We start from the raw sequence: 20,494 nt of genomic DNA on the forward strand, positions 1-20,494 counted from the left end.
TGTGTCACTGACCTGCAGCTCCTGTGATGGTGTAGGGGAAGAAGGCAGGTAGGTGCCAGCAGGACTCAGGGCTAATGCCTGGAGAGAGACAAGGACCCACAGGGTGCAGGATGAAATGGGCTCCACCACTGGCTGTCCCCTGAGGGAGAGGTTGGACTCTGTACATCCCAGGAGGTTTCTAAACTCGAGTAACATTTCCCTGGTTCCCCCTGGCCTGGCGCCGGGCTGGCCTCACTAGGACCCAGGGTGTCTGTGCTGGGCGAGCTGACCTCTAGGCCCGCTGACATTAGCAATCAAGGCCCCTGCCCTCTGGTTCCTGCCTCTGGCCCAGGAGGAAGTGGACTCCCAGGGTGGGGGTGGAAATGTGGGGTCTTTTGTTCAAAAGTTGTTGGGCCCAGAATGCAGGTGCCATGTGTCCGGCAGAGGGCCCTGCCTCCTCCAGGCCTCAGTTCTTTAGCCACAAGGGAGGGGGTTGAGCAGGGAGAGATCTCGCGCCCTGGACGTAGGATGTTCCAGGCAGGAGGAAAGCAATGAACAAAGGCTTGGGGCAGGGAGGGGGGAGGTTGGGAGTCCTGGCCAGGAAGCTGGTCCTGAATCAGGGGAGGCTCGGGCCCTGTGGGTCATTTCCTTCTTTGCCCGGAAAGCAGCAGGGAGTCTTGGTTCTCTCTTCATCCCTCAAGTGAGAAGTGACTCAAAGATGATCAAGTAAAACAAATGGAAGTGAAACCAAGGAACAGGGAGAGAGAAAGTTCTTAGACTTCTGGGCAGGAAGGGTGACAGCCCAAGCTCTGAGCCGGTGGCTGTTGGGCGCCTGCTGTGTGCCGGGCTCCATGATGGGTAGCGGGATGCAGCAGAGAGCGAGATGACGGGACCTGCCCTCGGGGAGTGCATGCTATAGTGGGAACAACAGGAACACAAGTAGAAGGAAAAACATCAGCTGGTGATCAGAGTGTTCAGGGAATGATGATGGGGCTGCCACAGAGAGCGGTGGCAGCTGGCGGAGACTACGAGTTTAGAGAAGGCCTCTGGGAGAGCTTGACCCTTCAGCCACCGCCTGAGTGTCAGCCATAGGAACGCCAGGGGAAGAAAGGGAATTCCAGGCAGCAGCACCAGCTGGTGCAAAGGCCCTGAGGTGGAAGAATGGTTAGTAAGTTTGAGGAGCAAAAGAAGTCCTGGGTCAGATAGAAACGAGCAACAGGGGCTGGGGTGCAAGAAGTGGCTGGGTCAGTGAGATAGGCTCAATATCCACATCCTAATCCCTGGAACCTATTAATATGTGGGGTGGTCTCAATGTACTCACAGGGTCCTCAGAAGATGGAGGCAAGAGGGTCAGAATCAGGAAAGAGAAGAGGTGATGACAGGAGGCTGAAGCAACGTGAGGCTACAATCCAAGGAATGCAGGTGGCCTCGGGATGCTGGAAAAGGCACGAACATGGATTAGACTCCAGAAGGAATGAAGCCCAGATTGTAGCACCTGAGCCCTATTCAGTACTGCTGACCTCCACAACCGTAAGGCAATAAATAAATAAATTGTGGCTGCTTTAAGCCCCCAAGTTTGTGGTAGATTGTCACAGCAGCCATAGGAAACGAATGCAGTTGGGCTGTGCAGGGCCTTGTAGGACAGGGCCTGGGGAAAAGTGATGTGATCTGATCCAAAGAGATCCCAGCTACGGTGAGGGGACTGGTTGGTGAGGGGTCACGGGTGGGCTCGGAGGACCAGTGAGGAGGCTGTCACCTCCATCCCAGGTGAGAGTTGATGATGACCCAGACTGAGTTTATAGGAGATGGCCTATAGGAGATCTGTTTCTGAGGTGGAGTTAATGGGACTTGCTGGTTGATGGGATGTAGGAAGTGAGATTTGGAGAGGAACCAAGGATGGCTCCCCAGTCTTTGGCCTGAGCATCTGTAGGGACAGCGGGGACTTTACTAATATCTGGAAAACTGGGGGCCGGTGGTGGCACATTTGGTGGGGAAGAAGCCAGAAGTTCTGAGTGGGCTGTGTTAGGTTGGAGGTGCTCATTAAACATCTCTGTGACTGTGGCCAGCAGCTGCTGGAGACCTGGCCTGGATCCTGGGGGTGCTTGCTGCATGTGGACGGTGTTTAAACCATGAGGCTGTGTGAGAACACTATGGATAGCAGGGAGCTAGAGAAAAGAAGTGGCCAGGACAGCCACCAGGGTCCTGCCCCCTTCTCTGTCTGTGAACTTCAGAGTTGAGCTCAACGCCCTCCTCTGGGGAGCCATCCTTGGTCCCACTTTTCATCCCTGCGCACCCCTGTGCACCTTCCACCGCAACCCAGATAAGCCCAGGCCCCACTGAGAGGACCAAATTGTAGCTGCCTCCCCTTCTTGGAGAACTTCTTGCCCTCTCATCCCTGTCTGCATCTTCCCACAGGGACACAAGTCACACAGGGCTCTTTTCAGGCTCACACAGTGCAGGTGACGGTTATGATCGTAAGCTCTTTGGTGTATGGAGTCTCAGTGGCACTGTTTGTTGCTGTGTTGCTGTGGGCCAGACACTTCGCCTCTCTGAGCGTCAGTGTCATCATCGTACAATGGGAACACTAGTATCTACCTCTCAAGGTTGTCTTCAGGTCTGTATTAAAAAGTATTTGCAACGTGACCAATAAACAGTAGCTCAAAATGAAACCAAACATGCACAAATCTTTACTGACACTCTAGGCCTGCCACACTGAATGGGTTGTTGACCTTTCTTGTTCCTTAACACCCAGTCATTTGGTTGTGGGATTTGCAGGCCATTCTGTTTTCCCTTCCCACCCTCCGAGATGCACTCCCCCTCAGCCCCCACCAGCCTCTGCCCTGTGTCAAGGGGGCTGCCGCTGCGGCTCCTGGCCTGGCTTCTGGGTAGGTTTGGCAGCAGGGGATCCAGCAGACACTTGAGGATGGGAGGAGAAAAATGGGTATTTCTTTCCTGCTCCTCTCTGTGCTGGCCCACATTTACTGCTGTGGCTGCATGTCTCTGTGATGCCAGTCCTTTTGGGCAGGCTCTCTATGGTTCTGTCCCTTACTGGGTCCTGGAAACGCCCTCCCCTGTATCCCATCGGCTCTGGGTTGGTAACAGCTTCCTACAGTTGCTGGTCTTGGGTTGCCTCAACCTCCCATTTGTTCCCTTAACTGAGTTCACTCCTCTGTAAGCAGCCCCTTCATAAACTCTGCTTCCTGCCGGGGACCCCATCCGACAGAGTGAACAGCAGGAGCATGTGTTTCTCTTTGCGGGGGTCTGCTTGGATGGGCTACGGTTCCCCAGGGCTGATGAATAAATAACTACACTGGACTTCAATAAAGCAGAGTCCACATTCACAGGCTATGATCACATGGCTCCTGGGGGACACTGACCTCTTGGTGGGCTTGGGCTGGCCCCACAAACAAAATGTTCCCTGAATAAGGAAACCCCCTTGGATTCTATTCCATGTCTAGCAGAGGCCCTGCTGTGAGCCCTGGAGGGAAATCCCTTGGCACACATGGGTCACCTTCAAGTTCCTGCCCTCTTATGGGACTGCCCTGGCTCTCGTAGAATCACCCCATGTCACCAGTGTGTCACTTGCTGGGGTGGGGGAGGTCTGCGTGCTTAGCTCTCTTGTCAGTCAGCTGTTAGTGAGGAGGCAGGAACTTGGAGACAGGGGCTTTTGGGAGGTGGGGATACAATAATCCTGTCTCTACCCCTGTGCTGGAGCCTGTAGCACCCTTTCTTGCCTGGGGTGGTGGAGGGGGACCAGCACCCTTGAGAGCCTCCTCTGAGGCCCATGTTATTTCATTTAAACTTTGCAACAATCCTGCGAGGTAGTTTTCAGTAATCCCATTTTGCAGGTGAGGAAAGGGAGGCCCAGAGAGGTGGAGTAAGTCGTCCCAGGTCACACAGCAGCAAGAGACAAAGCCAGGATTTGTATGAAGCTGTCTTTCACCCAAAATAGTGCTTTTTGCATCATGCCGCCCTCTCTCTATAATAATAATAATAATAAACTGTTCTTGATGCTCTGCTGTCATAGACACAACCTCACTTAATTTTCACATTATCCCCAGCATCCCCAGGATGTAGGAATTAACATTCCCAGTTCTCAGAAGAGTAAACTGAGGCTCAGAGACAAACAGCTCATAGTGGTAGAGCTGGAACCCTCACCATATCTATCTTTTTCTAAATCCTGGGATTCTTCTACACTCAATCTCAGAGGGACCTGTGGGACCTTTTCATCAGAAAAGCCACATTCATTTGTGTCTTTTGCCTTTTGTGTTAGAAATTTGGCCACCAAAACGGGGGCTGAGAGGAAGGGTTTTGTCAGAATATTGTTCTTCCTTCTACTGATGGAGAGTAGATAGCCTGGCATGATTTGCTGTAGCCACAGCTGGAAACAGAATTTCCTTTGGCTGCAGCCCCTGAGGGTGTGGTCAGAGCCATGGGTGGGGTAAGACTTAGCCCCTTTCCTTCCAACAACTAAGATTTGGGTTTCTTGGTTGTTCTCGCCAGTTTTTGGACAGACTCAGGCTGTTTCTGGGTGGATTTGGGAACCACAGACATCAGAGATTCTGAGGTTTTTGAAAATGATTTCTGTGCTTGAAAATGCCCAGCTAAGCAGCCCCAGAACTTGTCTGGCCATGGTGGTGAATGAGGAGGCCTTAGCCACTGGTGTGGGTGCTGGGCACTCAGAGGCCAGGTGCCTGCACCTGTCCCTGTCGTCCAGGACACTTGATGATGCCCCTGTCCATGGAGCCATGTTAGAGGCTTTGGGCATAGTTCCAAATAGATGAGAGTGGGACCTCTGTGCCCTCAGTTAGTCTGGGAAGATCCAGAGGACCCTAAATTAGAGGATGGAGTGTGTGGCACAAAGCCTCTGGTGAGTGGGCATGGAGCCCAGGATTATGGGGAGGGGAGCCTCGGAGAATCTGGGGGACAGCTGGGCTCAGCCATGCTCAGATGGGGGTCGAGACCTTGGAGGCTCCTGGGGTCCAGGTCTGTATCTACAGTGGGTGGGTCCACTGGGGTCAGAGTCCAGACACCTGAGCCAGTCTGGGGACTCAGGGGGAGCTCTGAAGGTCAAGCCAACTGGGCAGCCAAGGGGACAAGACAGGGGTCCTGTGGCTCTGTCTGCTCCTTTCCACTTACCAGTCTGGTCTCCAGGTGCTTGGTGAGACCCAGCCCATAGGAGGTTAACTCTCTGGGAAGCTCACCACCCCTGCCCCCCCAGACTGGGCCATGCCCTCTTGGTGTTGGCACTCACTGTTCTCTCTCCTCTGCCTGGATTGAGATCACATGTCACCACTTCCCTGAAGACCTCTCTAGAGCTCTGGAATGACATGGTCACTCAAGAAACATTTATTGCGTGCCTACTATGTGTGAGGCACTGAACTACAGGTGGAGAGCAAACACAGGCTCCACCTCTGGGGGGAGATGAATGCTGATCCTGTGGCAAAAAGTGCACAGTTTTAAACTGTGACATGTACTTTGACAGAGGAATATAGGAACCTTTGCAAGGGTGTGGAGGGGGAGGGTCAAGATTGGTCTGAGGGTTGCAGTCCCAGGAAGGAGTTCTGTCTCTCTTATTGACCCACTCTGGGACATCAGGCAAAGCTCCCTTTGGTCCCTTTCTCTTTGTGGACCCAAGTCTGTCTCTGGGATATGGCCCCAAAGGGGTTGTGAGGTTGGCTCAGGTCTGTACGCTCTAAATTACAGCATCAAAAGGAGGGGCTAGGGACAAGGGAAGATGGAGGAAGGGGATGGAAGAGGTTGGAACTGCTCCTCTTGGGACTCCCCAGAAGACCTGGAATTGTAGCTAAATAAACCATAGGAAGTCTGGACCAAGTGGGAGCCCCTTAGTGGGGCAGCCTGGCCAGTGCCCCTGGGCTGGTCCTGCTCCTGACCAGTGGGCCGACCCCTGTCCCTTGACCTGACCAGATCTTACTCAAGCCTTGGATTCTAGGAGCCAAGTCTGGGCTTTCAGAGGTTGTTGAACAGGCCAGAGGGTTCTGGGGGTGAGGTAGAGAAAGGTTCCAGGTCAGGGATACACACATGACATCCTCAGGCCACATGGACCGCCAACACCCTCAAATGTGTCTACACAAGCCCCTGCCACACCAACCCCCACAGAGGCTCTTTTGCACAGGGCTGGCCCCTCTGCTCCCCACCAGCACACCCGCCTTCAGCTAGGATGAGATCTGGCAGCTGAGTTCAGCTCCAGGGAGACAGGATGTTTAGTCCCAGCCCAGACTCCCATGGGTTCTGGACTCTGGCCCAGAGGCTGGGTCAGGGATTTGGGGCAGGGCATGGGAGGAGATGGCCCTGAACTTGCAGGAGGTGTGTCTGCAGGAAGGGGAGGCTCTGGAGCCCAGCTCCATGTGTGGCCTTGGGCAGCTCTCCCTGCTGCCTGCCTAACCCACACTTTGAGTCTCAGTCTAGGACAGGGGTGGGACCCAGTGATCCCCAATCTCCTTCAGGACTGCCAAACTTTCTGCTTGAGCCCCAGCATTTACAGATGGGCCTTGGCAGCCACAGACAAAGGGTGAGGCCCTGGGAGCCTCAGGGATGGGGTTTGGCCAGGCAGCTATAAGCTGTCCCTTGGTGCTTTCTCCTGGTTTGTGGCTCAGTTCGGCCCTGGGACCTGCTCCTTTGGGTCTCACACCTGCTCTCCTCACCTTGGGGTTCTGCCAATAGCCTCCCTAGTCTCCACTCCTCTTACAGCTGCTCCGATGCTGACCACTCCTTCCTGACTCCTCACTCTCTGCAGGATAAAGTCTAGCTCCTGAGCCAGCCTTTAAGGCCAGCACAATGTGTCCCCTGCCCACTCCTCTAGCTCTCTCTCTTCTCCTCCTCCTCCCTGAAGCTTCCAGCCATGAGGAGAACAAGAAGTTTCTGGAATGTACAATGTGTTTCTTCTTGCCAGCAGTCTTTTTGCACAGGCTGTTCCCTCTGCCTGGAATGCCCTTCCTTGCTATGCTCCCTTGGTGAACGCTTTACCTATTTTTAAGCCCTAGGCTACCTTCCTTCTGCATGACGTCTTCTGACTGCCACCTGCCCCCAGCACAGCCTCTGCCCCCCAGCCTGAGTGCCTCTGCACTGCAGGTTCTGGGTCTCAGTCACCATTTCATCCCAGCATCCAGGCACATGTGCTCAAGGCCCCAGCTGGGGGTGTCAAAGACCCCACTGCTGCCTGTCAGCCTGGCTTGGACTCCAGCTCTGCTTTTGGCACTGGTTCCCTCCTCACTCACAGGATTTAAAAACAAATCTGCATATTTGCAGACAACACCTAGTGTGGTCAGAGTAGGTGCAGTCATTGGTATAACTCAAAGAAGCTCCTTCCTGTCTCTGAATAGCTCCTCTAATGGCCTATCACATTGTCAGAAACACCACCATTAGGATTTGATCCTTTGGGGACAATGAGATTATCTTTCTTAAGGTTCTCCAATGAACAAGCACATACGCCTGAGCAGAGGACCTCTTAAAGTAGAGTTGGCAAAACAGAACTCATGGGTTGCCACCCACCTCTTCCCACATCCATGACAGACATCACTAATCAATCACAATGTCCATTTTTACTGAACTTGAACTCAGCCCTGAATCCTCAATGCAATCTTTGCCACAGAGACTACCAATTGATCAGACCTAGTTTATGATTTGGACAAATTTGTGCTAGGGTTTCTGGGCTTCAGGTCATCCAGTCTATCCCCCATCTCCTAATGGGACAGCTCCAAGCTTCAAGGAGAGAACACCCACCCCAGGCAACCTTTTCCAGCCTCCTCTGGGCTTCTTGACTTTGATCAGGACTGCGGGTCCGTGGGGGCAATAGCATGAGCCCAGCACATCCGCCTGTTTGAACCTGCCCAGCTGCTTGTGCGCTGTGTGGCCTTGGGCCCATCCCTTGCTCTCTCTGAGCCTCAGCTTCCTCATCTGTAGTGAAGGCAATAGTAGCTGCCTCCCTGGGCAGGAGGATTAAATGAACTCATCATGCAAAGCCCGGCATACAATATGTACTCAGTAAGTGTGTTGGTGTCTTGACCTCAGCTACTCAGCCCCTCCAGCCTGGCAGTGGTGCTTCCACTGGCCGACTCACTCCTGACCTCATTTCCTGGTTCTGCCCTGGGCCCACCTTCTACTCCTCTCTGTTCCTTCCCAGAAGGAAATCTCATTGGCTGCCCTCCCATCCCCATCCCGTGTGCCCTGTTGCCTCCTCTTTCCAGTACCCATACCTGCCAGGATATGGCTGTTATGTTGTGGCCCAAGGCAGACAACCTGGGGGGTCCTCGAGTGAATTTAGAGACCAATGAGTCCATTCCCTGCCCTAGAGAGATAGGAAGACTGAGGCTCAGACTGCAGGTGGGCTGCCCAAGGCCTCCCAGCATCCAGGGCTTCTACTTATCTCCAGGAAGTCACCTGTGATTTCTCTACCCAAAACCACCTTGTACGTGGGTCAGGACCAGCTTTTAAGAATCTCCTCAGCCTGAAGTCAAGCTCCTGAGTGCAGGAACTGTCTGAGCATTCCTTCTCTAGGATCATTGGGCTCCCAACTTGTCCTTGGGTCTGCTCTGTGGCCTGAATTGCCCCACTCTCCCCTGCTCTGAACATCTCTACGGAGTGTGTCATGGGTTGAGGGGTCAGAAGTGGCTGGCCTTGCTCATATCCTGCTTCCACCTTGTACTAGCTATGTGACCTTTGACTGGCTGCTCAGCCTCTCTCAGCCTTGGTGGTCCCATCTGTCCAATGGGAATTCTTGTAGTAGCTCCAGGATGACCAAGGGTGTGCAGATGGGTGATGGAGCTAGCAGGAATGGATCTGTGTGGGCGAGGGACCGGAGAGTTTTTCCTGGGATGGTGTCCACTGTGTCCACTGCATGTCCTCAAGGCAGCAGTGGAGCTGTGAGTCATCCAACTTTGGGAGAAAATAAGTGGGGCCCCTTCTGGCTTCCTGCCCTCATGTCCGGCCCTTGTTTAGCGGCACAATAGTTTGGGCTGAGACTGTGGGGTGGGCAGCTTAACCCCTTCAAGGCCAGAAGACATCTTCCCAACCCTCCCCATAGTAAGCCGGAGTTGGCAGGGCTGCCTGGGGGCTCAGCAGCTCCAGGGTCCTTTGGAGGTCACAGATGGCTGGACTCAGGCAGGAGAGAGTCCTGTGGTTGGCTTCCCACCACCTGAGGATGAACCAAGTCTTCAGCCTTGGCTCTGGTGGCCTGCAGGTCTTTAGTCCTCTTGCCACTTTGCTGCCCCTCCCTGCTCTAAAGAACCCTCAGTCACATCAGCATCCCAGGTCCTCCGAGCTGCCCAGGTGTCCCTGTCTCCCCGGAATGCCCTTCCTCTCCTGTCAGAATCCTATCTTCCTACCACACAGGGCAGAAATGTCCATGGGGGGCAGGAGTGAACACAGTGCCTGGCAGGAGGAGGTGCTCAGAGGTGCTTGCAAAGGGGTAGCTGAGTCCTCTCACCTGCCAGCACCTGACCTCTCGCTGATGGGGCTAGGACTGTGCCTCAAGGGTCAAAACATTTATGACATTCATAGCCACAGTTCAGCTCTGGGGTAGCAGGTATATTCAGCTGCCATTCCTTAAAGATCCCCTGCTATGAGCCATTCCCAGTGCCAGGTGTGTACATCACCCCATTTAACTGACTGAGGAAAAGATTGTTTCCCCACTTTACAGATGAGAAAACTAAGATGTGGAGAAGCCATAGGGCGCTGGCTTTGGGGTACGAGACCCCACTCCAGCTCTTATTTCTACAAATCTCAGTTTCCCCCACTGAGATATGAAAAAAGAATGTATTTACTTTCCAGGGTAGTTGACAGTAAAATAAGGATCCCCATTGCTTCAGAGCAGTTCTATGTACATCATCTCTAGCTCCTGCTATGAATTGCAAAGCGAATCGCTATCCCCATTGTTCCAACAAACAAACTAAGGTTTGGAGACTTTCGGTAACTTTCCTGAGGTCCACAGAAGAGAGCAGTCGAGTTGGGATCTGCACCCAGGGCAGTCATCTCCAAGTCAGGCTCTTACCCTAGACCTCCTGCCATCAGGGCCTTCCAGGGGATTTCCCTGAGTGCAGGCTGTGGTGGGGCTTGGGCTCTAGCCTTTGGGTATCTGGGTGTGGGGGGATAGCTCCCTCAGCACATAGTGGGCCTCTGTGGAGTTTGGGGTGGGGAAGGGAAGGGATTTCACAGGCAGGGCCCCAAGTGGCCAGAGCCAAAGAGGGCCAAGGACCAGAGATCCCCTTTTGGGCCTCCCCCCAAATCCCAGCACAGAGCCTTGAGGGGTTGTGGAGAGGGGGTAAGCAGGTGAGGTCAGGTCTTGGGTGTGGGATTTCTTTCCCATAGAGGAGGAAGTACTAAGGGGAAGCCATGGCCTGGGTGCCACTCCTTTGCCCCAGCACAATGGGCGACTCAAGCAGAATCCTATCCTCTCACAGCCTGGGACCGATGGAAGGCAGTGAGTCCTGGGATTGCACCGAGTTGAAGAGGAACCCTCACCCTCTCCGTCAGCCCCAAGATGCCCATGTGTGCCCCTGGCACCGCTGCTGGGTGTACCTTTCCCAGCTCTGCCCTGAGCCAGGAGGAGGCCCGATCTGCCCTTGAGGAGCCGCTTTCCCCTGGGAGCCCGATAGCGTCCTTTCTAAGGATGGGGAGGCCTAGGACCCTCCCACCTTGGGCACATGGCAATGGTTCTGGGGTGGAGCAGAGTGTGGGAGCCCTCACTCACCAAGCCCAGGGCTGGAGGCGTCTTTCTGTTCTGTCAGACTATCCGTCCAGGGCTCACTGTGGTGTGGAGCTCAGCCGACTGCCTCTCGAGGGGAGGCACACCCAGCCCGCGAGGGAGGCCTGGCCACCACCCCTTCAGGTTTTCCAGCTGGCCCTGGCCCACTTCCCCCCAGGATGGCTTCCTGTTATTGTTCCTTTGTGAGGGCTGGGCTGGCTGCAGATAGGCAGGTCCCATGGTGGGCGGCTGCCTCGGCCCAGCCAGGCTGTCCCCACGGAGGCCAAGCCCTGGACCTGGCCTGGGATATGAACTCAGAACATAGCTCCAGTCCTCAGCTCTGGGGCCCTAAGCCCAGCACCTGCCAAGGGCCTGGCCATGGGGGCCCTGAGCCTGCACCGTAGCATTTAACCCTCCTGGAAATCCTGAAGGAAGGCATCATCAACCCTATGTGATAGCCCAGGAAGATGAGGCTCAGCGTGTTTAAGGTGCTTGTGCACCAAGCTGGGCTGTAGCAGAGCTGGAAACCCAGCCAAGGTCAGCCTGGCCCTAGAACTTGATTTCCGCTGTGAACCTGTGACAAAGTTGATGGGGAGGCTTCAGGGGTCTCAAGGGTGGGGTGGGCAGGAGGTGGGAAACAGACAGCAGCTCTCGGTTCTGAAGGGCTGGGTTGGCTTTTCTCTGGCAGGGTGGTCGTGGGTTCCAGTTCTAAGGCTCCAGCCAGGTCTGTGGGGGCCTTTCGGATTTAGGCACATTGGGTAGAGTTAGGTGATCTGGCTCTGCCTCTGAGGTGACCATGGGCTAGTTGTGTCCCTGTGGAGGCTCAGTTTTCTCATCTGTAAAATGGGCCCCAACCCCACAGGGCTTTGATAAACATGAATCAAAGAGGGGCTTGGAAGACAGTGAACTGAAGGCTGGACCAGAACCCATCACAACCAAGAGGCCAGGAGAGGAAAGGGGCTGAGATTCTGTTCATCACAAAAGCCACATGAGGAGCTTTTAAAAACTACAGGTGCCTGGCTCCTGCTCCAGATCAACAGATTTGGAATCTCCCAGGGCAGACCCTGAGTTGCCCCTATTTTTCCATGAGTAAATAGTTGGAAAGTCCCTCATGTATCCCTTGATACAGCTGTGCAAGCAGAGAGCCCAAGGGGGAGAGGGCCTTGCCCAGGGGCCCTCGGTAAGTCAGCGTATGGAGATGGACTGGGAAGGAAGAATATTTGGGGCAGGGGGAGGTGAAGATTTCTCTCTTTTGAGCAGATTGAGTTTGAGATGCCTGTAGACACCTGAGTGGAGATGTCAGGTTGGTAGTTGGCCTGGAGATGAGGTTTGGAAACACCCGAGGACACGGGAGTGGATGAACTTACAGCGAGGGAGGCCCCGGCCTCTGACCTTTGTGGATCTGTTAGAAGAAGGGGGTCCCGCAACGAAGGAGAGGACAGTGAGGGGTCAGCTGGGTCAGCTTGAATAAGGTGAGGGACCCTGAGACTTGGAAGATGGAGGTCTTCGATGACTTTGACCAGAGTAGTTTAAATGGAAGAGTAGACGAGCCAGACTGGAGAGGCTAGTGAAGGGGGACGAGGAAGAGGAGTCACTGTGCTTATAGCTCGTTCCCCAAGTCTTGCAGAGAATTTTTTTTTTTTTTAAGCAAGGTGGCATGTTTGTGTCCTGAGGTGACACTGGCATGAGAAGAGTGACCCTGGGGTGGGACTCTGAGTGGGACCTAGCACATTCACTCACTGTTTGTGGAATGAACAAACAACAGCTCACCGTTTCCTTCATCAGCAGGATTAATGTTGCCTTCTCCTGCCTGGAGGGTGGGCTGGCCACAGAGGAGCCAGAACAGGCCAGTGCTCTGTCCCCTGTGTCCCAGCCCGATCCCTCTCAGCCCTGCCTGTACCAACTGTCTGCCCTTGTGGTCTACGTGCCCAAGGGAACATGCCGGCCCCGGGCATCACTTCCTGCTGGGTCTCAGACTCGGCACTGGTGGCAGATGGGGACAGGGCCTGTCCTGGCATCTGCCAATTCCCTTTGTACTTGCAGTCTGTGAGGAAGTTGATTCTGCCCTAAAAACAGCTGTTCCTGTCGTCTGTAAACAAGGGAATGGCAGGCCAGGCACGCATGTTGGGCCCCGGGGTCACCATGGCAGAGGTAATTCAGAGCGCAGGTGGGGAAGCTAATGCCTCTGTGGGTCCCCTGAGGATCTCATGCCCAATTTGGGCACTTCCCAGCCTTTGCTCCAACCCCTCTGGAGGCAGCGGAGGTAACAGGAGGGCACAAGGTCAGGAAGTGCCACCGGGAGCAAGGGAGGCAGGCGGTGGCTGGCAGGAAACGGGATGGTCTGTGGGCCCAGATTAGCGGCGACAAAGGAAGCCACAAAAAGGGCAGTGTGGATGGGGTGGGGGTGTAACAATGAGGCTTGGGGACTCCCACCCAGGCTCTGCCAGGAGGAAGGCTGGCCTGGCAGGGAGCCCTGCTTAGAGAGGTACAGGCTTGGGGGTAGGCAGACCCAGGTCTAGATCCTACTGTGGACATTCACTGCTTGTATGCCCTGGGGCAGCTGCTTGCAGAGACAGGTCCACTGAGCCTTCTCTGCACCCGTGAAATGGGTCTTCAGTTCACACTTTGCAGGGCCATCCAGGGGATCAAAGACACCATGAAAATGAATGAGCATAACAAGAAGCCTAGAAGTGTGGTCTTCAGGCCATCTGCCCCAGAATCACTTGGGTGGCCCTGCCCCAGGCCAATGGAGCCAGAGTGACTGGTGATGGAGCCCTGTATGTTTAGAGCCCCTAGGGGAGGTGTTTGACTGCAGCCTCCAAGTGTGCTGGCAAGGCACTGGGCTCTCCAGGGATTCCTCATTCCACCCTCAGGACAACCCTGGGGGTGGTACTATTGTTAGCCCTGTTATACAGGTGGGAAAGCAGAGGTTCCTCACCCATGGAGCTTTCCTGCCTGCTACAGCTGAGTGAACAGCGTTGTGTTTGGCGCACAGTAGGGGCTCATCAAACAGAAGTTTCCTTTCCATCTTCCCCACAGCATGGGACACCAAAAGATGGGTCAGGGAAGCGATACAGTGATTGGCTCCAGCAGAAGCAGTTTTGATAAAGTCATGTGGCCTCATGCCTCTGGAATTTAGCCTATGCTCTTCCACCCACTGTGTTTCCTGCTCTCTGCCTCATCACCTGCTTGCAGAGCCCCCATCAGCCTTTTCCACCCAGATCTCATCTCCTCCCGGCTAACCTTGCTCATCTGCTTATCGCCCCTCCCCCAAGGGGACTGGCTGGGGTGGAGGCTAGGTGGCAAAGGGCCTCTCATGCCACACTGAAGGGCTCAGGCATGGGACATGTGAGGGCTTCACACCTGGCCAGGGACCCAAGGAGCTCTGGATTTTAGGAGACTCGCCCAGCTGTGCAGTCCACCATGTCTTCCTCCAGCTGTCTGCTGGCCTGGGCTTTGTGGGCTGTGGGCAGGCCAGGGAGAGGCCACAGGCTGGGGAACCTCAAGTCAGCGGAGCATGGAGTCACTAGAGCTGGACCAGGGAGAGGAGCTAAGTGCCGCCTTGCTTTAGCCAGGAAATGACTGTTTGAGGAGAAATTGAATTCCCGACAGTGAGAACAATGCCTCATCTGCAGCCCCTGGGAGGGAGGGAGAGAGACCAAGAACACTTTCCCAGATGTTTCTCACTTTTCTCTCACAACATCCTGGGAAGGCTATTAGGGAAGCAGTGCTTTGAGAACTGCAGGGCTGAGGGAGATGCAGGAGCAGCCATGTGTGCAGGTTCAGAGTGGTGCCCTGTGGTTACATGTGGGTGTCTTCCACTTCTGTCACTTACTATCCGGTGGGTCCTGGACCAGCCACACAGCCTTTGGTGCCGTAGTCTTCCATTCTGTAGAATGGTGGTGGTGTTGCTGTCTCTGGCATGCAGTAGGTGCTCAATAAATGTTTATAATGACATCGATGCCATGGAGAGGTTAATGGTGGGGCGCTTGTGAATGTGAGGACACACCTGTACACAAGTGGGATGTGAGCATGAACACTGCATATGCACAGCATTTGTGGCAACTGTGTGGTTACATGTGAATGTGCAAGAACACGCATGGAGTGTGTAAGATGGCCAATGCATGTGACCATGTGTGCTGTGTTTGTGGTGCATGAGCAAGCTGGCGTGCAGCTGGGCCCAGAGAGGGCTAGGCCTTGGGCAGCACTTCTCTCCTCCATTGTCTGAAGTCATCGGCCATGTCAACCTGTGGGGTAAGTGCTGGACATAGCCCTATTTCCCCACTCCTGTCATACCAAAATCCTCCCTTCCCTGGGGAGACTGCCCCTGGCCAAGGTAGTTACCCAACGAAAGGCATGTCCTGTTTAAGACAGACAGAATGCTGGAGGAAGTGGAGACCTTAAGTAAAGGAACAAATACTCTGGTGCCAGGAGAGTGGCAGGTAGATTAATTTGTCTACCCAGCCAGATCTTGGGTGTGCTCTGAGTGAAGGTCTGCACATCAGCCTGAAAATGATTTACACCCCTACTTTAATCTGTCAGTTATATACTGTTGTATGTACTCTGTGGCAGCATGGAATTCTTGCCAACCGCCTGCCATTGGTGTCTTTCATATGTCTAATAAACCAATGTCTTTACCTGCAGTGCCTCCAGCTGGTTTCTTCAGAATAGGTAAACACTAGGCAAGTGCCCTCTCAATTTGGGGCCCCCATGTTGCACACCCCACTGGTGAAGCTTTCTGAGCCCCCATCTCCACCAGAGGCCCAGAGGGTGCAAGGCCTTCCTTGGGGTGGCCCAGCAAGCCAAGTGGGGCAGGATGGGACCAAGGGCCCTGCCTCACTGTCTGGAGGGCAGGCGTGAGTCTGGCAGAAACGTAGCCCTGCGGAAGCTGGGACTTCCTGTCTCCGGGCCCACATTCCTTGTGCACTCTGTCAAAGTGTCCTGGAGAACAATGGGTTGGAAGCTTCACCATCTGTGGGGCAGGAAGGTGGGTCAGGAGCTCGTCCATCTGCCTCTTGATGGGGCAAACAGACACAGATAGATACTGGCCCTAGCTCAACGTTGTTGGCAGTTGGGCCCAGAACCAGGCAAGCTTAGAATGTCTGCCTCCTGCCTACCCCATCCCTTCTCCAGGCCATCTCCAGCTCTCTCAGCACAAACTGCTCCTTGTGGCCTGCAGCAGGTCTTCTGGCAAAGTCCAGCTAGGGGAGGGGGAGTCTGAGCTGGTCCTGGAGAAGGAAGCTGCTAGGAGGAACCCAAGGCAGATTAGATAGAACTGATTGCTGAGGCTGGTGGCGGTCTCGGGGATCCCTTGGCCTCACCCACCCACCATGCCCCTGAAAACCAAGAGGAAAACGAGAGAGGCTCTGACCAGCTAAAAGTAGCCCTCCCAGCTCCTGTACTAGAGCTTCAAACTCACAGGGTGTCTCTGAGCCTGCTAACTCCTAGTTTACATGCAGTTCTAATAATAACAAGAGCTGGGGGACTGGGGGCCTGAAGCCTGCTTCTGACTCGGGCTCTGCCACTGACTGCTGATCGGTGCTTGCTGTCTCCGTTTTCTCGTTTGCAAAGTGGTTGTGACTCATGTTCTGCAGAACTCACAGGCAGCCTGAGAGGATCACGTGAGCAAGAAATCTCAAAGCACTCTGTAAACTCTGATGAATTCCCACCCCCTACGCTGGTGCACCCAGAGAGGGCATGGAAGCTCTGTGTCCACCCCTCTCCCCCATATTTTGTCCTATGCAGCTCTATCATTTGGCTCTTCCTGAGTTGTATCCTTTATAATAAACCAGTAAGAATAAGTAAAGCATCTTTCTGCATTCTCTGAATCATTCTAGCAAATTATGAACCTGAGGGAGGGTTGTGGGAACCCCTGAATTTGTACTAGGGTGGGCAGAAGTTTGGGTCACCTGGGGATCCCATTTGGGATTGGTGTCTGTAGTGGAGGCATTTATTGTTAGAAAAAAATCACACAACTTCCTTTGGGCCAGACACAGTGCTTAGTGTTTTATATGCATGCAGTAGCTCACCCAGTCTCTCTCTCTCTCTGTCTCTCTCTCTCCAAGACAGTGGCTCTCAAAGCGTGCCCCCCAGTAGCATCAGCAGATTCTAGGGTCCCACCTCACATGTTGCAAATCAGAAACTCTGTGCTGGTACCCAGCAATCTGTTTTTTAACGGGCTTCAAGTGATTCAGATGCACACTCAAACTTGAGAACTACTGCCCTAGAGCAGAGATTCTCACCTCCAGATATATACTGGAATTGCCTGGGGATTCTACTCCCCCACCCCCAAGTATTACATGAGGGGAAGGCAGACTTAGAGATTCTGACTTAATTGGTCTGAGTTCAGTTGTGGGCTGGACTTCACTAATTTTTAAAGCTCTCCAGGAGGTCCTAATGTGCACTCTGGGCTTTAATCACTGCCTTAGGAGGTGGGCGCCACCATTAGCCTCATTTTAGAGATGCAGAAGCTCTGGGAGATTAAAGGACGTGCCCAGGTAGCTATGAAGAGAGAGAGAGAGGGAGCTGGAATTCTAAGTCTCTGCCTTCTCACTCCCCCTCGTTCCTTCCATTCATCACTTTTTGATTAATTTGGAACCCTGCGTGACCCCCAAGCTGCTTTCTTTGGAAAAGTAAATGATTCCTGACGACGCCATCTAGTGGCTAGCAGTGGGAACTGATGAGCATCTTAGGACTTGGCATGACAAAGCTCCCAGGGGACACGTGGAAAGAGGAAAAGCAACCATTCACAGCTGCTTAGACAGCCATTTTCAGGAGACTTGGGTCCGCTTTTTCAAAAGGCGTCCTTTGAAAAGGAAAGTGAGATGATGGCTCGTTTCATGTTTAAGAGCTTGTCGATGAGAGTTCACCCATGAACCCTAGGAGAGGCATGGGAGGCTGGGGCCCAGGCAGAGGCTAGAAAAGGCAGAGAGAGATCTGAAATTATGGAGAGTCTCTCAGGCAGGAGAGCTCCACCTACCCTCAGGGGCTGCCAGACCTATGTCTGGGCCGTTGATTCATTCAACAAACAGCCTGAGGGGGCTAGGTCTGTTCTTGGCCCTGGGAAGAAGCTCCTTTGGAAGCAGGTGGGGCTAGGAGGTGGTGGTGCTTCCAGCTGGGAGACTTGAGGTGGCTGTGGGAAGGGGCAGCCTCTTGGAGCTGATACTCAGGGTCTGAATAGGACTTCACAGAGATGAGTCAAAACTGATGGCTGCTGCCCACTCTGCGGGCTCCTGTGGTACCAGATAAGAGCCCGAAGGCAGTATCTTGGGATTGGTGTGTTCGGGATTCTCACCAGGGGCAGGGCCTGGAAAGAAATAAGGCCATCTGAGGAAGGAGGCTGACTATGTTCAGGGCACTTATAGGACAGAATTGTTTTATAAAAATAAATCTTAGTGAACAAAACAGGTTTAAGGGCTTGTACTATTGGGAGGTAAACTCTCCAGCCTGGAATCTTACCACTGGATGTTGTGTCTTTGCTTTTTCATGTAAATGCTGTTTTAGTGTCTGTTGTGTGTTAGCCTCATCTGACCACAGGCTCATTTATTCCCAAACACATATTTGCATCTCATGGGAGACAAAAATTCCAAGGAACGCAGTGTGGGAAACACTGACCCAGAGGGAGGTCTCTGGTGGTTTGCCACAGGACTCCAGCCCAGGCCCATCTAGACCAGCACTCTTCATCAATGATTTAGAAGAAACATTGATCGTCTGCTAATCAAATCAATGGGCTATTCAAACCCTGATGGGATGGAGAATGGGTTGGGCGAGGGTCAGGATCTAAAGGTCTTGACAGGGTGAAGAAGTGGTTCAAAATATCAATACGTAACATTACAAGTAGGAGTTGAAGATCCTGCACTTGGGCTTAAAAATAAGTCAAGAGCAGGTGCCTAGACACAGGAGACACATATGGGCGAAACTGAAGACACTTGGTCAATAGTTTGATAACGGGCTGGCCCATGGCTCACTCGGGAGAATGTGGTGCTGATAACACCAAGGCCCCAGGTTCGAATCCCATATAGGCATAGCCGGTTAGCTCACTGGGGGAGCGTGGTGCTGACAACACCAAGTCAAGGGTTAAGACCCCCTTACTGGTCATCTTTAAAAAAAAAAAAAAAAGCTTGACAACAATGTTAACAAAAGCAATGACAGCTAACAAGGATTACTTCATGTGACCTTCACAACAATGTATGAGATAGGTATTTTTATTGATTCTCACTCAGCAGATGGGAAAACTGAAGCTCATAGAGACTAAATAACTTGCCTGAGGTCACAGAGCTAATCAGTGAGGGATAATTAATTAAGGACTGGACCTCCCCCAGGGCCTGCTGGCTCTGCCCTGGCCAGACCCTGATTGGAGCACTGTGCCATTCCTTTTAGAGCAAACATAGGATGAATGGGAAACAGCTACAGGGAAGTCTAATCTATGGTAGAACAGGAGGCCAGGGAGGTAGTGAGCTCCCTGTCCTTGGGGGATGCTCAAGCGGAGGCTGGAGAACCCCCCAGTGCTGTTGTGGTCAGGATTCCAGCACCAGTTGAGGACTAGAAAAAATATTTAAGGTTCCTGTTTCCTCTGAAATTCTATAATTCTGCTATAGCAACTTATTACTTTAAAGTCAAGTTTATGATATGGGAGAACTATATTTTTTACACATGAAATGTATGCATTATTTATAATACTTTGGGGTTTCTCATATGACAAATAAGCACACTATATTTATTCCTGAGATCTAGTACTTGTGACAAATTTTACGTGACCATTTAGGGCTTACATTTCAGCTGATTATTTAGACATTTATATTTATTGTACATTTATATTTATGACACCAGGCTAGTCATATTTATGATGTACTGGATGCCCAGTCATTGGTCAGGAACCCAGGCTGAATATCTTATATTGTTCCTGTGGGAAAACGTGTCCCACCTTATGAATATTTTATGGTATGGCTTCAGAAACTCAGCAAATTTACTTTGGGGGAAAAAACTCCACAGCCACTAGATTCAGGGAAGTCTCATATATTTAGAAGTAGACAAACCAGAGTTAGCTACGTGAGTTGGGTGAGTTTCTCAACATTTCTGTGCCTCAGTTTCCTTATTTAGGAATCTGTTGTTGGGTGGGGTGGAGGGAGACACACCACTCTGTAGCACTGCTGAGATGGTGGGTTCAGCTTTGATCTGTGCCTTGTTTGGCACATGGAAGGTACTCAGTGACAGATCTTTCTCTCTTGTCCTCCTTGGCATTGATGACACCACCTCTGGAATCACAAATCTGAAGTCTGCTAGCCCAGAGGGGCCCAGCTTTTGGGAGGCTTCCCAGGAATCCTCTCCAGACAGTGTCTTTTCAGCAAATGTTAGAATTTTGCTCTGGGCCTCCAAACTAAACACATTTCACCTTAAATAAAAGAAATCAATCCTTGCAGCTGAGCTGTTGCTGCGACATTGATTTGGCATAAATTTTGAGATAGCCTGGCTCATAAATAAGCGGAAGGCAATAAACATTATGGAGAATGATCTGCAAGGAGATTGAGGCAGGCAGCTGCAGGGTGGGGGTGGGGGGCTGATTCCCCCTGCCCCGCCTGCCTGCATTTCCGTTCCCATCCTGAGACCTTTGTCAATCATGAGCAGACAGCAGCAACAGATGCAGGCAGCGATGCCTAGTGTGTGGTGGGTTCAGGGAAGTGGGGTGGATTCCTGGGACTCTTGGTTGCTCAGACCTGCCTGGCAGAGCAAGGGGAGGCCTGCCTCTCTCTAGCTCTCAGTGCACATCCACGTAAATGTGAATCCCAGCCCCTGAGCTGTGTGATCATGGGCATG

At 52.9% G+C, this 20,494-nt stretch overlaps 1 protein-coding gene across 2 annotated transcripts in view; it reads right to left on the reverse strand.

Moving 5' to 3' along the window:
- Nucleotides 1-10,783, reverse strand: part of CDH5 (cadherin 5) — a 33,694-nt gene extending 22,911 nt beyond the window's left edge. The window contains exons 1-2 of one of the 2 annotated variants that reach the window (XM_063111633.1): nt 10,688-10,783; nt 1,301-1,415 (exon numbers count right to left, since the gene is read on the reverse strand). The gene's annotated coding sequence lies outside the window, so the exon portion shown is untranslated. The remainder of the gene's footprint in view (nt 1-1,300; nt 1,416-10,687) is intronic. The other variant, XM_063111634.1, reaches the window with a different exon arrangement.
- Between the last annotated feature and the right edge of the window lie 9,711 nt (nt 10,784-20,494).

The sequence above is a fragment of the Cynocephalus volans genome, chromosome 10, assembly GCF_027409185.1.
Source record: "Cynocephalus volans isolate mCynVol1 chromosome 10, mCynVol1.pri, whole genome shotgun sequence".
Taxonomy (NCBI): domain Eukaryota; kingdom Metazoa; phylum Chordata; class Mammalia; order Dermoptera; family Cynocephalidae; genus Cynocephalus; species Cynocephalus volans.